The following is an 11,920-nucleotide window of genomic DNA, read 5'->3' as shown; positions in this document are numbered from 1 at the left end:
CACTGATGCAGTTTTTAATTTTGAAATAAGAAATTTTTCTCTTGTGCTATACAATGGTACTGTATCCTCCCGTTTTCCCATTTTAAGGAAAATTCAGATCAATGTAATCTTTATTTCTTTATACTGCATGTAGTCCTCTTTTTCATTTTCACAAAGCTAGTTTGTCTGAAAACTTGCTTTGTTTATTTGAGCTCTGACCCAAATTATGAATCAAAAGGTCAGTTTTTCTGGAAACTTGCTCTATTTATCTGAGGTCTGACCCAAATTATGAATCACAAGGTCAGTTTTTCTGAAAACTTGCTTTATCTGAGCTCTGACCCAAATTATGAACCACAAGGTCAGTTTTTCTGGAATCTTGCTTTGTTTATCTGAGCTCTGATCCAAATTATGAACCACAAGGTCAGTTTGTCTGAAAACTTGCTCTGTTTATCTGAGCTCTGACCCAAATTATGAACCACAAGGTCAGTTTTTCTGGAATCTCGCTTTGTTTATCTGAGCTCTGATCCAAATTATGAACCACAAGGTCAGTTTTTCTGGAATCTTGCTTTGTTTATCTGAGCTCTGACCCAAATTATGAACCACAAGGTCAGTTTTTCTGGAATCTTGCTTTGTTTATCTGAGCTCTGACCCAAATTATGAACCACAAGGTCAGTTTTTCTGGAATCTTGCTTTGTTTATCTGAGCTCTGACCCAAATTATGAACCACAAGGTCAGTTTGTCTGGAAACTTGCTCTGTTTATCTGAGCTCTGACCCAAATTATGAACCACAAGGTCAGTTTTTCTGGAATCTTGCTTTGTTTATCTGAGCTCTGATCCAAATTATGAACCACAAGGTCAGTTTTTCTGGAATCTTGCTTTGTTTATCTGAGCTCTGATCCAAATTATGAACCACAAGGTCAGTTTTTCTGGAATCTTGCTTTGTTTATCTGAGCTCTGATCCAAATTATGAACCACAAGGTCAGTTTGTCTGAAAACTTGCTCTGTTTATCTGAGCTCTGACCCAAATTATGAACCACAAGGTCAGTTTGTCTGGAAACTTGCTCTGTTTATCTGAGCTCTGACCCAAATTATGAACCACAAGGTCAGTTTTTCTGGAATCTTGCTTTATCTGAGCTCTGATCCAAATTATGAACCACAAGGTCAGTTTGTCTGAAAACTTGCTCTGTTTATCTGAGCTCTGATCCAAATTATGAACCACAAGGTCAGTTTGTCTGAAAACTTGCTCTGTTTATGAGCTCTGACCCAAATTATGAACCACAAGGTCAGTTTGTCTGGAAACTTGCTCTGTTTATCTGAGTTCTGACCCAAATTATGTACCACATGGTCAGTTTGTCTGGAAACTTGCTCTGTTTATCTGAGCTCTGACCCAAATTATGAACCACAAGGTCAGTTTTTCTGGAATCTTGCTTTGTTTATCTGAGCTCTGATCCAAATTATGAACCACAAGGTCAGTTTTTCTGGAATCTTGCTTTGTTTATCTGAGCTCTGATCCAAATTATGAACCACAAGGTCAGTTTGTCTGAAAACTTGCTCTGTTTATCTGAGCTCTGACCCAAATTATGAACCACAAGGTCAGTTTTTCTGGAATCTTGCTTTGTTTATCTGAGCTCTGATCCAAATTATGAACCACAAGGTCAGTTTTTCTGGAATCTTGCTTTGTTTATCTGAGCTCTGACCCAAATTATGAACCACAAGGTCAGTTTTTCTGGAATCTTGCTTTGTTTATCTGAGCTCTGACCCAAATTATGAACCACAAGGTCAGTTTTTCTGGAATCTTGCTTTGTTTATCTGAGCTCTGATCCAAATTATGAACCACAAGGTCAGTTTTTCTGGAATCTTGCTTTGTTTATCTGAGCTCTGATCCAAATTATGAACCACAAGGTCAGTTTGTCTGAAAACTTGCTCTGTTTATCTGAGCTCTGACCCAAATTATGAACCACAAGGTCAGTTTGTCTGGAAACTTGCTCTGTTTATCTGAGCTCTGACCCAAATTATGAACCACAAGGTCAGTTTTTCTGGAATCTTGCTTTGTTTATCTGAGCTCTGATCCAAATTATGAACCACAAGGTCAGTTTTTCTGGAATCTTGCTTTGTTTATCTGAGCTCTGATCCAAATTATGAACCACAAGGTCAGTTTGTCTGAAAACTTGCTCTGTTTATCTGAGCTCTGACCCAAATTATGAACCACAAGGTCAGTTTTTCTGGAATCTTGCTTTGTTTATCTGAGCTCTGATCCAAATTATGAACCACAAGGTCAGTTTTTCTGGAATCTTGCTTTGTTTATCTGAGCTCTGACCCAAATTATGAACCACAAGGTCAGTTTTTTCTGGAATCTTGCTTTGTTTATCTGAGCTCTGACCCAAATTATGAACCACAAGGTCAGTTTTTCTGGAATCTTGCTTTGTTTATCTGAGCTCTGATCCAAATTATGAACCACAAGGTCAGTTTTTCTGGAATCTTGCTTTGTTTATCTGAGCTCTGACCCAAATTATGAACCACAAGGTCAGTTTTTTCTGGAATCTTGCTTTGTTTATCTGAGCTCTGACCCAAATTATGAACCACAAGGTCAGTTTTTCTGGAATCTTGCTTTGTTTATCTGAGCTCTGATCCAAATTATGAACCACAAGGTCAGTTTGTCTGGAAACTTGCTCTGTTTATCTGAGCTCTGACCCAAATTATGAACCACAAGGTCAGTTTTTCTGGAATCTTGCTTTGTTTATCTGAGCTCTGATCCAAATTATGAACCACAAGGTCAGTTTTTCTGGAATCTTGCTTTGTTTATCTGAGCTCTGATCCAAATTATGAACCACAAGGTCAGTTTGTCTGAAAACTTGCTCTGTTTATCTGAGCTCTGACCCAAATTATGAACCACAAGGTCAGTTTTTCTGGAATCTTGCTTTGTTTATCTGAGCTCTGATCCAAATTATGAACCACAAGGTCAGTTTTTCTGGAATCTTGCTTTGTTTATCTGAGCTCTGACCCAAATTATGAACCACAAGGTCAGTTTTTTCTGGAATCTTGCTTTGTTTATCTGAGCTCTGACCCAAATTATGAACCACAAGGTCAGTTTTTCTGGAATCTTGCTTTGTTTATCTGAGCTCTGATCCAAATTATGAACCACAAGGTCAGTTTTTCTGGAATCTTGCTTTGTTTATCTGAGCTCTGATCCAAATTATGAACCACAAGGTCAGTTTGTCTGAAAACTTGCTCTGTTTATCTGAGCTCTGACCCAAATTATGAACCACAAGGTCAGTTTTTCTGAAAACTTGCTTTATCTGAGCTCTGATCCAAATTATGTACATTCATCAATCCATAACACCAGTGTGAAAATTTTGTTGGCTATTAAAGATATCTTTATTTTAAAGATAGGCAAAGATTCGGATTGTTGCCAGATCTTGGAAACAATGATGAAATCACCTGATAATCCATTCTGCTAGTTAGCCTGTAATGTTCAGAAATGGGCTTGCATTTAAATATTGTACATTTTTTCTCCTTAGAATGGTTTCATTCAATTACAGCTTCATTATTATGAAATGTATGATTTTAATTACTTAGTTTTAATTATCTGTTTATTTTTCAGGTTAGGAGCAAAGCAGAGAAACCAATGGAATACTGGAAAGGCCGCCGTCTATAGTATCATGACTGCAACTTCCACTGCTAAGATATCTCTATTGTTGGGCTTTTTATTATTAGACGGTTGCCTACAAAAGTTCAGTTAAATAGGTGAGTGCAGAAGGTAAAATATTTTTAAGTGGAAGAGTGTCTTAACCCCGTGTGGAGTTAATGTCATCACAATTTTTTTTTAAATACACGTCACTTAGTAGTGTCATCACAATTACATTTAAGTGTTGTTTGTTCCTACGTGGATACAAACTTCAGTATAATTTATATGGGATTACTCATAAGTCTATTTACTATGACCAGAAAAAAAGTTATCTAGCTGGTAACTATATAATAGACTATTAGGCAACTCTAAGGCTGGGCAGCGTTGGTAAATTGCTGCAGTGCAGAGGTCAGTCTGCTCCAGGAGTCCTGGTCATTATCAGAGATGGATCTACTTCCATCGCTAAGATCATAGACTCCACACTGGATTACCCTTTCGGTGCCTTTACTTTTGTATTATTTTGTGAATTATGTGTGAATCTTCTAGTATTATACATACTTCCTCTGGCCTTAAAGTCCCCCATATGGAATCTTCATGAACCGGGTCGAGGTTGGTCCACATCCACTTTAACCCGAATTGCCATGGTAAGCGGTGTTCATATGAATCTCCTTATGAGTACTGCAGTGAGTAGCCACCCTACAAGTGGGTGAAGTATCGTGCATGTCAAAAAAAGCGAGCTAAGAGGGAGAGATCCCATTCCTTGACTTCCCTGAAGAACAAGAACCTTAAGCTTCTTCCTGTGATACACAATAAATCCCACCTTGATCCTCCTTTACCGGAGCCCTTTGTGACCCCTGGTAACTGAGCATGGCCTTGATTTTCATGCTTTTTAGATAGGTGATACTTCTATTAATGTTTTGGCGCCCGTAGTACATAGCGATCATGAGACGCTACCTGATACTTATCCCTTGACTCGGGCCCCAACACATTCTGTTCAGGTTCCAGTCCCCATATCACTAGTTTCAGATTATACAGATCTGATCTGATCTCCATCACTTCCTCGATTGTACTCAGTGGTGGACAATTTATTTTCGATTTTCAACATCACGGTGACTTTACTTTTGGAGGAAACTAGTAAAAGCCCTAAAAGTTTCACCCCATTCTCATCCAAAAACACCACATCTGTGGAATAAACCTTCCATACCCCCACGTATCAAAGCGGCCCTTTTGAAAGGTTCTTACCTCACCCCCTACTCAGTCCAGAGAGTCCAGCTTGCCTCGTACATCTAGGGACCTGTGACATCTTTTTTCACCCCATAAGAATTTTCTGAGTTTGCCCAAGAATTCCCCATTATCCTTTTCAGAGGTCATTCGGATATCCTCGGTGGTATCCACGACAGATTTGTTGCATTTGAGGCCGATTCGTCAAAGTATGAATGTTTCGTCAAAGTATTAATGTGTCATCCCCTTCCAAATGCCTGTTTCGGAAGGCCAAAATTGTCATAGTATTGACCACCATGTCGACTCCATGTGTTTCAACCACACCTATCGGTATGCCTACGTATGTACATTCAAACGTTCCAGAACACTCTGTCAGACTAGCTCGGACTCTGATAAAAAAAACTCCTTCATTACCGGCGCGTAACCGAGCCAACTCGCATCCTGATTATGCTATCAGTTTAAACGTAAAACTTACCCGCTGGTTATATAAGAATGGCTAAAGTCCCTGACGCCCTGTCAGAACTATTCAAAACTCGCGGCCATCGCAGATATGCCAGGTGTACACTAGCGCCCTGGTGGACTACAAGTAGAACTAATCCAACCAATTCAGATTTTCTCTGCTGGCCATACTGGCCAGAACGTTGAAAATTCACTCGCTATTTACATTCAATTGGACGGTTTATTTGGTGATGTACTCTGTCTTTTTGTTTTTGGCTTTCGCTTTAGTAATTTACTTTTAATTTTTTCTTGAAATCTTTGTTATTTTGGGGTTATTTAGTTGTTTTGACCTTTGTTATTGTTTCTCTCTCGTCACTTTTCAATATGGCCGACCCCTCCCCTGTATATAGGAAGTGTAGTAAGGGTTGTCACACTCGCCTTCCTAAGGGTTCTCTTGATCCGCATACAATTTGTATTAAATGTAGGGGAAAATAGTGTTCTTTTGGGGATCGGTGTGAAGAATGTTCTTTGTTAACTGTAAATCAGTGGGTAGCTTATGAGCGTTATACTCAGAAATTAGAGAGAGATAGGATTAGACGTAGTTCTTCCCGTTCTGTGGTAGATCAGGAGCCGAATGAACCTACGATGAGGGAGATGTCCGCGAATCAAGCTCTCGGTGTGAGAGTTGAATCTTTAGCGGCGGATAAAAAGCAAATTATGTCGGAAATTAATTTACTTAAAGGTGGTCGTACTAGTGATCAATCGAGTGTTAAAAGTTTGACAAATGTGTTCAGTGTTGTGGAGGGCGCGCCTGCGCGATCCTGTCGTTCGTCTAGCCTAAGACCTCTGTCAAGCTCCCGGACCCAGGGGAGAAGTTATGTCGAACGGCGAAAGGGAACGAGAGGCTTCATCAATCGCGCATACGTTCCCTCGAGTGATCCTGCTGCCGTAGCTCAGGTCACTCACCCTCACCATAGAAAAGATGAGGTTAGTGCTTTGTCCCCTTCTTCAGATGAAGGGTCACGTGACGAGAGGTGGCATCAAACCTCTAGACCGATTAAGAGGAAAGTTGTCAGTGGAACAACGGCACGTTCTCTCTCCGCAACAGCCAGGTTGTAGTCATTGGGCTACACCTGAGCGTTTTCGGTCCCTTGATGAGTGTTCGCCTGCGAAGCGCTCGAATGTGGGTTCCAATAGAGATAAAGTGATTCATTCAGATGCGGAATTAATACCTGGTTTGGGCGTGACGATTCATGTTCTGCCTCTCCCTTCGGATTGGGGCTCTTCTCCCGAAAGTGGTGAACGGTTGGATAGCGATGAAGAGAGCGAATTCGCTGTAGAAAAGGCTGCGCGATTATTGCCTCAAGGTGATCCAAAGTGGTCTATGTTGTTGGACATGAAACAGCAGCTCTCGTCAATGTTGCAGTCTTATCGACCGGCTGTTGGCAGTGCGGCTAGGCGTCACTCTTCCATGGTAGACCCGTTGTCGCACAGTCGGCCTGTTGTCTCTGAGGCAGACGTGATATCGCACAGGCGGTCTCCCAGTTTCACTGCTCAGCGGCGGGTTGAAGTAGATTTGTCTCGGCAGAGCCCTGTTTCACAACATCTAGCAAAAGCATATACAGCCGATCGTCAGTCCAAGCATGACGACGCTCGCCAAATAGCGGAGCGGACTGCGAAGCGGCAGGATGGGAGCAGGCGCGAGGCGGAGTGTCAGCAGCAGCAACAAGCAGAACCTAAGCGGCAGCGTGATGAAGCTCAGCAGTTAATCGATGAAGCCGCGGAGCGTCAGCGGCAGGCAGGCGCTAAGCGTCAGCATGACGACTCACGCCAATCGAGTCATGGAATGGCGGAGCGTCAGCGCGAGCATCGCGTGAGCGTGGCGCGTCAAGACCCGGCGGAGCGTCAACGCCAGCTAGATTCTCCCCATAGTAAAACCAATCGTGAAAGCAAACGCAAGGCGAGTGGCTGTCAATTGGATGTGAATATGGAACAACACAAGCGCGCTCATGTCGCCACTGACGGGCTTGCACAGGAAGGTCAATGTTATGATCAAAACACAAAACACAGCTCCAATCACTGATTTGTTGGAGGAAGATCTGGATGAGGTTCTATCTCAGGAGGAACAATTGGATGATATCTCGGAGGGAGAAGAGGAGAAACCACCTCAACATTCGGTGGACCTCAAGAAGCCAATGCTAGTCTTCACGGAATTATTTCCAGACAATTTTACGCCTGTTGCTCCGCGATCTCCTCCTCCTGAGTTTACCTTCGGTAAAGCAGCAAAGACATCCTTTTATACAAAAATGGTTCTTTCCCGCTCTTCTAAGAGAGCATTGAAATTAATGGGAGCATGGTTAGATTCAAAGAAAGCTCTGGGCAAGACATGCTTCGCGTTTCCACCAGCCAAGTTAACTTCTAAGTCGAGCGTTTGGTATGTGACGGGGGAAGTCTTGGGTTTGGGAGTTCCGGTGTCTGCGCAGGTAGACTACTCAAACCTGGTGGACTCTTCCTGTCACCTGGCTATGAGGAAGACTAAAGTGTGGTGGTCAGTGTCGGAGTTTGACCATCTCTTGAAAGGATTGTTCAGGGCTTTTGAGGTGTTTAATTTGCTTGACTGGTCACTGGGAGCCTTAAGCAGAAAAGTAACCGAAATGAAGGACACAGATACGAGTAATCTTGACCAGCTTATGTCCTGTATGGACAAGGCAATTAGAGATGGTTCCAACGAGCTGGCTGCTCTGTTTACTGCGGGAGTTGTGAAGAAGAGAGCAACTTTGTGTTCCTTCCTCTCTACGGGGGTCACTCCATGTCAGAGATCGGAGTTGCTTTTTGCGCCCATATCTTCGGCTCTTTTTCCGCAGGACTTAGTGAAGGAAGTGGTCGCAAATTTGACTCAGGTTACTCATGATTTGGTTACCAAAACAGCCAGTAAGGTTTTGCCTACGTCCTTCTCTTCTCGTAGAACAAAGGAGGGGACATCATATTCTCATTCTGTTCAGCCCTTTCGGGGCAAGCCTGCAGGGAGAAGTAATTTCAAATCGGAGGCAATGAAGTCCAAGAAAAGAGGAGCCAAGCCCAGTCGAGGCAGGGTCTGACTGCTCTCCCTTTCAAGCAGCAGTGGGAGCCAGGCTAAACTACTTCTGGCAGGCCTGGGAGAAGAAGGGAGCGGACCCTTGGTCCGTACGTCTTCTAAAGGAAGGATACAAGATTCCGTTCTTATCAAACCTCCTTTAGCCGCAGATCCTGTGGATATTTCGCCCAAGTACAAGAGAGAAACGAAGAGGCAAGCCATGCAGCTTCAGGTGTCGCTTTTGCTGGAAAAGAGAGCGATAGAGAGGGTGAGGGACTTGGAGTCTCTGGGGTTTTACAACCACTTGTTCCTAGTCCCCAAGAGTTCAGGGGAATGGAGACCGGTTCTGGATGTAAGCGCCCTCAACTGCTACATCTAGAACTCGAAATTCACCATGGAGACTCAGAAGACCGTACTGGCAGCTGTGAGGAAAGGCGATTGGATGGTATCATGGACCTTCAGGACGCTTATTTCCATATTCCGATACATCCAAGTTGCAGGCGTTACCTGAGGTTTGTATACGGGAAGAAAGTCTTCCAGTTTCGAGCCACATGTTTCGGCCTCTGCACAGCTCCTCTGATTTTTACGAAACTAATGATGAATGTGGTGAGCATGCTGCACTTGAGAGGCATCAGAGCCTCCCTGTACTTGGACGATTGGCTTATAAGAGCTCCCTCAGCTGATCACTGTTTGAAGGACCTTCAGTTGACTTTAGATTTGACAAAAGAATTGGGACTCCTAGTGAGCCCAAAGAAGTCACAGCTGACCCATCCCAGAAGATCCTTTATTTGGGGATGGAGATTCAGAGTCAGGATTTTCGGGATTTTCCGTCGCCTGCAAGAGTTCAGTCACCACTTCTAAGGCTGGAGGCCTTTATGAAGAAGAAAATCACTTCAGTAAGAGAATGGATGAGCCTTCTGGGAACCCTCTCGTCGTCTCTAGAGAAGTTTGTATCCCTGGGGAGACTGCACTTACGTCCCCTTCAATTTCACCTCAATGCTCATTGGAAGAGGGGAGACAGTCTCGACAGGGAGAGTATTCCCATTACGAGTACGATCAGAGCACACCTTCGGTGGTGGAACAACGCTCACAGACTCAACGAGGGCCTCTCGTTGGAGCAGAGGAACCCAGACCTCGTGTTGTTTTCAGACGCCTCAAATTCGAGGTGGGGAGCAACATTGGGAAAAAGAGAAATCTTAGGTCGTTGGACAAAGGAACAGGAGGCTCTTCATATCAATCAGAGGGAGCTCTTAGCAGTGCACTTAGCCCTCAGAGGATTCGAGGATCTGGTCCTAGACAAGGTGGTTCAAGTCAATGCGGACAGCACCACGGCCCTAGCATATATAGCAAAGCAGGGGGGGGACCCACTCGAAGTCGCTGTACGAGTTAGCGAGGTCTATTCTCCTTTGGGCGAAGGAAAGGAGGATTCTTTTATTGATACAGTTCATTCAAGGAGTCAAGAATGTGAGTGCGGACAGGCTCGGCAGGGGGGACCTCCCACAGAGTGGACGCTACATCTGGACATTTGCAAGAAGCTGTGGCGGTTATGGGGTCGTCCCCTCATAGATCTGTTTGCAACCTCCAAGACAAAGAGACTGGGAACGCACTGCTCTCCAGTTCCGGATCTCGAGGCAGCTCACATAGACGCGTTCCTGTTAGATTGGACACACATGGATGTGTACGCGTTTCCACCATTCAAGATCCTATACAAAGTGGTGCAAAAGTTCGCATCTCACAAGGGGACCAGGATGACCCTAATTGCTCCTTTCTGGCCGTCAAGTGTCTGGTTCACGGAGGTACTGGATTGGATAGTGGACGTGCCGAGAAGCCTTCCGTCAAGAGCAGATCTTCTCAGACAGCCCCATTTGGCAAGAAATTACCAAAACCTCCGAGCTCTACGTCTGACTGCCTTCAGACTATCGAAAAACTCTCTAGATCTAGAGGATTTTCGAAAGAGGCAGCCAAGGCTATTGCAAGAGCAAGGAGAGCCTCTACCATCAGGGTGTATCAGTCCAAATGGGAGGTATTCAGAGAATGGTGTAGGGCTAACTCGGTTTCTTCGTCCAATACCTCTTTAACACAGATTGCCGATTTCTTTTTAGATCTTAGAAATAAGCGTAACTTCTCTGCCTCGACGATTAAAGGATACAGAAGTATGCTGGCAACTGTTTTCAGACATAGAAATTTGGATCTCTCCAACAATAAAGATTTACAAGACCTTCTTAGGTCTTTTGAAACATCTAAGAGATGTCATCAGGTTTCACCTGCTTGGAATTTGGATGTGGTATTTAGATTCCTTATGAGTGACAGGTTCGAGCCTCTGCACTCGGTCACTTTTAAAGATATAACTTTGAAGACCCTTTTCTTACTGAGCTTGGCGACGGCTATACGAGTCGGTGAGCTCTATGCTTTTAGCAAGAACATTGGATTCAGAAACGGGAAAGCAATATGTTCCTTGCAGCAGGGTTTTCTGGCCAAGAATGAACTTCCTTCTCGTCCATGGCCCAAGTCTTTTGAAATTACTAATCTCTATGACATAGTGGGCGATGAGATCGAAAAAGTACTCTGTCCCGTTAGAGCTCTAAGGGTATATTTGGACAGAACGAAGAGCTTGAGAGGCAGCTCGGAGGCGCTCTGGTGTGCAGTCAAGAAGCCCTCGCAGCCTATGTCGAAGAATACTCTATCCTTTTTTATAAGGCTTTTAATTAGAGAAGCTCATTCACAGTGTGATGAGGCAGATCTTAGATTGCTCAAGGTGAAGGCACACGAAGTAAGAGCAGTGGCTACTTCGGTAGCTTTTAAACAAAATCGTTCTCTGCAAAGCATAATGGATGCGACTTTTTGGAGAAGTAAGTCTGTTTTCGCATCCCATTACTTAAATCATGTCCAGACTCTTTATGAGAACTGCTACGCTTTGGGTCCATTCGTTGCTGCGAATGCAGTAGTAGGTGAAGGATCTACCACTACGTTTCCCTAATTCCTAATACCCTTTTCTTTCTCTTGGAACTTTGTTGTTTTATGGTTGTATGTGGAGATTGGTCGACAGTCTTCCGCAATCTGTTGATTTGGTCAGGTGGTCATGTTGTTCCTTGAGAGCGCCCGGAACAAGGGTATTAGTGGAGGTCCTGTCATGTTATAGGTTATGGCACCGTTTGTCAGTTCCTAGAGATCATCAGCACCCTGGGTGGACCGCTGGATCTTCTAAGGATAGCAGACAGAATGAGGCAGAGAACCATTGCAGTCTGCTTCCTTACTAGGTACGAACCTCTTAAGTTGCTTAGGTGTAACTCTTAAGTGAATTTCCAATCAAATTGCTGTCTCTGACCCGCCACCAAGGGTGTCAATCAGCCATTCTTATATAACCAGCGGGTAAGTTTTATGTTTAAAAATGATATTTTCATAATAAAATAAATTTTTGAACATACCCGCTGGTTATATAAATCATAATCCCACCCTCCTCCCCTCTAGAGAGAAATGGGGCAAGGAAAATCTGAATTTGTTGGATTATTTCTACCTGTAGTCCACCAGGGCGCTAGTGTACACCTGGCATATCTGCGATAGCCGCGAGTTTTGAATAATTCTTC

General features: G+C 43.7%; 1 long non-coding RNA gene across 2 annotated transcripts in view; it reads left to right on the top strand.

The window, feature by feature from the left end:
* The window catches only part of LOC137640521 (uncharacterized), a 42,511-nt gene that overhangs the window by 13,132 nt on the left and 17,459 nt on the right, over positions 1-11,920 (top strand). For both annotated transcript variants that reach the window (XR_011044381.1, XR_011044382.1), the window contains exon 2: positions 3,581-3,723. This is a non-coding gene — a long non-coding RNA (uncharacterized lncRNA). The remainder of the gene's footprint in view (positions 1-3,580; positions 3,724-11,920) is intronic.

This window comes from Palaemon carinicauda, chromosome 5 (genome assembly GCF_036898095.1).
Source record: "Palaemon carinicauda isolate YSFRI2023 chromosome 5, ASM3689809v2, whole genome shotgun sequence".
Classification (NCBI taxonomy): Eukaryota; Metazoa; Arthropoda; class Malacostraca; order Decapoda; family Palaemonidae; genus Palaemon; species Palaemon carinicauda.
This window is presented reverse-complemented; position numbering and strand designations above follow the sequence as displayed.